Below are 7,202 nucleotides of genomic sequence, written 5' to 3' on the forward strand. Positions count from 1 at the left end.
GTGATCTTCTAAGCAATATAATGTGTTTTTCGCAGACTCTGAAGAGAACAACAGCTACAGAGAAATAATTTGATTTTTACACAGTATTTTACTGGTAGAAGAAATGCACTGATATTAAAACAAAAACACCCCTGGTAACAATAAATAACTAGCAACTTGGATTATATAATAGTTTATGTGAAGACTCAGGAACAACTCCAGTCCTGTGGGTTTTTAAAATACCCAATAAACTTCAGATCTTTTAGTGCTCCTTTGACATCTTTTTTACAACAGTAACTGAGACAGTCTGCATATTCTTCACAGAATTCCTAGGATTCAGCAAAAAATAGTAAGCAAAAGTATTTTAGTTGCAACACTCTACATTTCCCAAGGTATCTTCTTGAGCTGTTTCTTGGTAATTTTACTGCTGTAGTGTCTTATGTGACAAGTTGCACATGAGACTTCATTTCACATGATGTTCTTTGGCTGTGAATCAGAAATTATTGAAAAAACTCAGTTTTCAATAATCATTTTCTCTTACTGAAAGAGGATACAGGAACCATTTTGTGAAGGAAAAAAACAACCAACCAAACAAACAAAAAAAAGGCAAAGTTGCTTAAATTTTGATTGATTAAAAACATTTGACTTGTTGTAGAAAGCCTGTCAAGATACTTCATATACTGCAACCCCTCCTCAGAGGCAGCTTACCCTTCCATCTTGTGTCCCCAAGTGACACACGACAGACCTGTTCCTTCACCTTGAGGTACTCAGATTTTTGAATGAACTATGAATTTGATAGACTTCTTTGATCTAGAGCTCAAAACAGTGAACAACTGGGGAGGTGGGATTTAAAGCCATTTTGGCCTTTCCAAGAATTACATCAAAAAAGCATCCTACATTTTATATAGCAAAATACATGGATGAATTAAAATGGTTTCTGAATGGCATGGCATAGGCTGTTACAGCCTACAAACCTTTAAAACTGCTGTGGAAAGAATCAGTATTGCATCTTACATAGCAACACAGAAAAGAACATATCTTCTTAGAAATTGGTGATGATTTTATTCGTTGAAGATTCCTAACAGTTCACAAATTGAAGTAACTTCCCTCTGAATTCCATCAGCACATGCTGAGACAATCTAAAGGTCCAAATATCCACAAGGTCTACTGCAGGTACATTTTGAAAAACCAGGAAAGAAGTGGTTGCTTCTGGATGCAATAGTAAAGAGGAATTATTGCCCAGATAACTATTGTTTTTTGGCATTATTTTTCCGTAGAGAAGATCTCATCCTTTTCTGAACTGTATTCAAAACCATTAAATACCCCTAATTAAATCTTACCTTATCTAAAATACTGTGTACCTAATTTATATTAAAATTTCTCCTTCTTTCCTAGTTATGGAGAACAGGACTAAGTAACAGGTGCACAATGTAGACACATGGATGGCTGAAAACTGCACTGTCTTTCAAAAATCATCCTCTGAGAGTAAAGTTTTTAGGCTCACATATTATATTTCTTCCCATAGGACTACTTTCTAACAGATTGCTTTTCACCTTTTACTTGCAGAAATGCACATTGCATTTGTCACCATTGAATTTTTTTGTTTTGTGGGATCATTTCTGCAATTTATCAAAGTAATTTTAAATTCTAATTTTTTTCAACCTACCTGCAGCCTGACTTGGTTTTCCATCATCTGTGCATTTAATAAGCTTCTTTTTACTTTAGTATCAAATTCATTAATGACAAGATTTAAGTAAAAGAAATTCTGAGCAGACCTCTTGTACTGTGGGCGGCAATTCATTGATAGCTACCTTTCGGATTACAGGTTTCCAACAAGATTTACACCCACACTGTAGCAGACTTTATCCAGATCATCCTGTAATAAATTTTTGTCTACATTGTGTCTTCCTAACCTGCTTATAGAGTATCATGTAGGACATCATTCAAAGTTTTTACTGTGATATGAAACATATCTATGTTTCTGTGTTTCCATTCTATCCGCAAGTTTCATTACCCCACTGTAGAATAAAATTATATTGATTTGACGCATTTAATTTTTTACAAATCCGCATTAGCTGCTATTAATCCTGTAATCTTTCAGTCTCTTCTCTACTTGGAAATGGTTTAGTTACTTGTATCAAGGTTACTCAGGGTCCACAATGAAGAGGAAAAATCTGTAAAATCCCCATGAAATCCTCCAGCTCACTTCCTTTTACCGTTCTTAGGGTTAGTCTGCATTTAGGCTTCCTCTTATCCCTATGAACTTTCAAAAATAACTGCCAATGAATGTATTTGTTTCAGCCATTTCCATAAATATTTTAGAATTAAATTTACCATGGTCAGCTTATCTTACCAAAATGTATTCACACCTGTTTTCTCCTTGCTCTAGGCTGAGATCTTTTCCCACTGGTGTGAAATAATCAACTGTGAAAGCCAGTGCTAATAGGTGGGGAATTTTGGAAATTATGCTGATATGTCTTGTTGATTTCATGGGTTTATGCCTTGGTCTTTTGTTTCCACATGATACCAACATAATTTTAGTAATCTGTTTTTTACTTCCCTTCTTGGATTCTTCTTTTGCTTGAAGTAACTGATGAAGTCATTAGTTAAATTGATTGCTTCTTATCCTTCCTCTTCACTGTGCTATAAGATTGTGACTCTGGCTTAAAAGTCATGTATAACACGACATTCTTTGGAACAGATGATGCCTACACACCAGTGGATGTGATGGATACCAATTTAACAGAGGGAGATATATAGCTAATACAGAGCGAATTAGCTTTTTCTATATCAGCTGTATATCTAATTTACATAGCATGCAGAGTCATTGGTATTGTTGTAGTTTATCAATTAAATATTTTAAGATTAATAAAAGAACCTTGCCTAGGAGAGCATTAATGCCTTTTTTGTCTCTCACCTGTTTTTTATAAAGCCTGTTTTATAATCCTTCAACTAGTTCAATAACTCTGTTTTGCAAACAGTGCTAATAGTAGTCAATTATACTAGCTGGCATTTGACAAGACCTAGAAACACCTAACAAATTACCAACTGAGTCACTACATGAGCAGGAGTTTACAGCTATGAACAATGCTGTCGTTTCTATTTATAAGTGTTTCTGACTGTTTTTGTTTTGATTACTTACACACACATGCACATAAGCGGGCCTCATCAGCTCATTGTGGCTTGAAAGTTAACTCAGTCTGGCAGCTGATGCATCTACAGCAGATCAGCTGTTCCTTCATTAAAACCTGTCACTACAGTCTGTAAGAATTATTATAATTAACATTGCATAATTCAGTATTGCTGGACAAGTGTGGATCCCCTTATACCAAAAGCATTAAATAGTGTCTGTGTTTATGTAATAAATGACATCTAACAATGCACAGTATCTTGGTCCTTTGTAATTAGTAATATTTTCTATTAATTCTGGACAAAATATGACTACTCACTCTACAAAAATAAGTGATCTAACAGACAATATGCAAGGAAATAAAAAATCTCAAGCTCGTGCTCTCATACGTGCAATCAGTGGTCAATGAAGGAACGTCTGCATTACACACCTCAGGCTGTGAAATTTTGCCACATTTTATTTGAGAAGAAAGGTTTTGAGGGTCAATCTGACCTCCCATTCTTCTGTGATTTCATCAGAAAAGAGAACTTGTGACACCTCCATGTCCTGAGATCTGCAATTAAACTCCCATAGCACTACAGCACCTGCTTGTAGCCAACAATTTCTGTATCTTTAGCCTTAATGTGCCTGATTCTGTGATGTGCCTGGTTCAAGAGGTGCAGTTACTCTTGTGCAAAGAAATTCCTTTTCATGAGAACATGCCATTGCACAAAACAGCTCTCTATCAAACTCCAACTCCTACTTCATGAAGCTTTTCCCATGCTGAGAAGAACATAAAGAACCATTATGTTACTGAAGGTTGAATATGTATTTCAAATTCACAGAGCTTAGCTTTATAGAGTGTAATGTTCCCACAGGCACTGACTGAAAGCAAAATGGGCAAGCTTTAGATTCTAGTCTTTTTCACTTATACACTCAAAGAATATGCAGGGGAAGCTAGTAACTAGCTAGTCACTGCTCTGCTTTTGGGATGCAGAGCACAGTGGTGCTCCAGGCTGTTTTTTTGTAGCACCTACATTATCTGCTAGTGTCAGAAGCTATTGCTGTCACAAGGCAGTGGAAAAGGGTGAGCCAGGGAAGGGTGGAAATTGTCCATTTGTTGACCTCTTCTGTCTATTGTGATGAAGGTCTCTTAAAACCGTGAGGGTCAAAATTGTTTCTTCCTGCCCCATGCCCATACCCATGCAAGCACACCTACATCTAAAGTGCCAGGAAGGAAGACATAGGGAAGCATGTTCATTACTGTTGGGAATGACATTCTCCTATTATTTCAATGGCAAGATAGGAACCTGGAAATACTTTACCCTGCATCTGTGTATGAAAGGGGAAGGAGGAAATGCACCTCAGGCAGGTTAAGGTTCTGAATGTCTCGTCAGAGTCCTGGAAAGCCCACTTTCTCCTCCTTCATCTTTTGGAGCCAGGGCTCCCCACTTTCATAATACTGAACATGAGGCAACAGTGTGCCCAGGTGTCCAAGATGGCCAATGGCATCCTGGCCTGTATTAGCAATGGTGTGGCCAGCAAAACCAGGGCAGTGATTGTTCCCCCAGTACTCGGCCCTGGTGAGGCCACACCTCGAATCCAGTGTTCAGTTCTGGGCCTCTCATTACAAGAAAGACATTGAGGTGCTGCAGCGTGTCCAGAAAAGGGCAACAGAGCTGGTGAAGGGTCTTGAGAGTAAGTCATGTGAGGAACAGCTGAGGGAGCTGGGATTGTTTAACCTGGAGAAAAGGAGACTCAAGGGACACCTGAAAGGAGGTTGTAGCCAGGGGTGGGACAGTCTCTTCTCCCAAATAACAAACAACAGGACAAAAGGAAATAGCCTCAAGTTGTGCTAGGGGAGGTTTAGATTAGATTAGATTTGATATTAGGAATTTTTTTCATGGAAAGGGTTGTAAAGCATTGGATCAGACTGTGGTGGAGTCACCACACAGTGGAAGTGTTCAAAAATCATGTGGACACGGCTCTTGAGGACACAGTTTAGTGGAGAACATGGTGGTGGTGCTAGGTCGATAGCTGGACTTGATTATCTAGAAGATCTTTTCTGGCCTAAACAATTCTATGATTCTATGGTACTGGCAGACAGTATCAGTAGCTAAGAAGAAAAGCAGGAAGCAATGAGAAGGGCTGAAAAGAGGAACACTGTGCACCCCATGCCCAGCACTCAAAACAACCCCCACCACTCAGAGACCTGGACCACCCATGTCACATGGGTGCTCTGGCTATAACTGGAAGAAGCTGAATGAGCTAGGATTGGGCAGCAGAGGGGCTGCGGTGAAATATTTGCTATGTGTCCTCTGGACATAGTCAGATGATGGGGAGTATGCAGACTGCACAAGAGCTGCTATCCCCCCTGCTGTAGGGCCTTTTCCCCTCTTGTTGGCCTGATTTTAGATGTAGTGGCAAGACTTAGTTCTAATTGCATTAGAACAGACATTTTTGTATTGTAAGCTACACTCAGATATCATTTTGGACACTATTTGGCAGCTTCGGGAAAACAAATAAGGGTTTTGTTAGAAACAAAAATGAAGCTAGTATTATTTTCAAAGGAAAAAATACTGAAAAGTTTTTTGGTTTATGTTTGAAAACCACCTTGTCAGAAAGTGCCAGTGGTTAATTTTCCTAACATTTTATGTGTGTAACATGAAGGGACAATAAAAAATTGGTAAAGGTAAAAACAATCATAGATTGTTAGATAGACCATATGGTGAGGGCAAACCTTGAAAGACAATAAAGTCATCATCTTCTGGCCTTTAATATTCATTTGTTTTCCTGGTTTTTTGTAATGTACCCTGTGGCAGCATTATAAATCTTTTTCCTGTGTAATAAGTCTTACTACTTCTTTTCTTGCAATTAAAAAGGGTGGTTTATGTTTATCAGCCTTTCCAGACAACACAGATCCTATCTAATGTATATCTGGAGCAGTAAAAAGATTGAGTGTGTAAGTGCCTCATATAGTGTGATACATAAAATCAAACATTAATAAAGGCTTTTGACAACCTCCATCTGTTTAATCTTCACACTCCTTCCTCTGCTTTTTTAAGAGACTAAGTCTTGAAATATTTCAGCATTTCCTCTAACTCATCTAGTCTGCCAATTTTTTTTTGTAGATCAGAAAATCTCAGTTTCTGAGTTGCTTAGTCCTTTGACCAAAACAGAGAACAGTGTTTTGTTGGGGTCATGGGTGTTATTTTTGTGTCTCTGGAAGACACACAGAAAATATCTTGGAGCACTTCTGAATCTGAGGATGAGTTGCTGGAAAGAGTTGACTGTAGGGTCATGGAAAGTGTGATTGCATATACCAAGATGTAGGAGTAAAAAAGATTGAGAAACTCTTGAATAGAATATCCAGTCATAAGGCTCCACTTGATCTGAAAATAGAATTACCATTTCACTGTTGCAAGCATAAGGTATTAATGCAGGTTTTCCTGATGAAATTTCACTGTTGCAAGCATAAGGTATTAATGCAGGTTTTCTTGATGAAATTTGTTGAATGCCCATCTCAGTAGCTAAGGCACAGGAACCGCAGATCTTGTTCACGAGAATTCTCTTTTCACAAGTGTAATCTTCTCTAACATAAATTAGACAAAGAAAATTTAAAGTAAGTATCTAAATTTGTAGTTCTGTTTCTATACTTACACCCCTGACACTGCAACTGCATTTCATAATTATGCTGTTCCCCAGTTCAAAACTAAAATCAGATTTTTCCAGGTTTAAAAAAAACCTAAACATTAACAACAAAATTACCCAGATAATAGGAAGTATGAATCCACAGGCTGAAAATGAGCAGGTTTTCCTCAGTTCTAGTTCTCGTGTGTCTTCTGTGAATTACTTGCTGCTTTCCTGTAAGCACAAGCATTGGGCTACAGTTTCATGCTCTCAGGGAGTTTAATTGTAGGAAAAATAGATGTAAGATTCATATAGGAGAAATAATATTAGAACTATATGCTTTAATATGTGAAGAAATAGTCTTACAATTAAACACATCCCAAGAATTTTCATATAAGCTAGTGAAATCCTTGAAAAAATTCAACCCTTTCCTTGTATTATTTCCATTTTATACAAGTAATTATTTTATTTTCATTTTCTAAAA

The sequence above is a fragment of the Neopelma chrysocephalum genome, unplaced genomic scaffold (assembly GCF_003984885.1).
Source record: "Neopelma chrysocephalum unplaced genomic scaffold, ASM398488v2 Primary Assembly neopelma1_22b, whole genome shotgun sequence".
In the NCBI taxonomy this organism is placed as follows: Eukaryota; Metazoa; Chordata; class Aves; order Passeriformes; family Pipridae; genus Neopelma; species Neopelma chrysocephalum.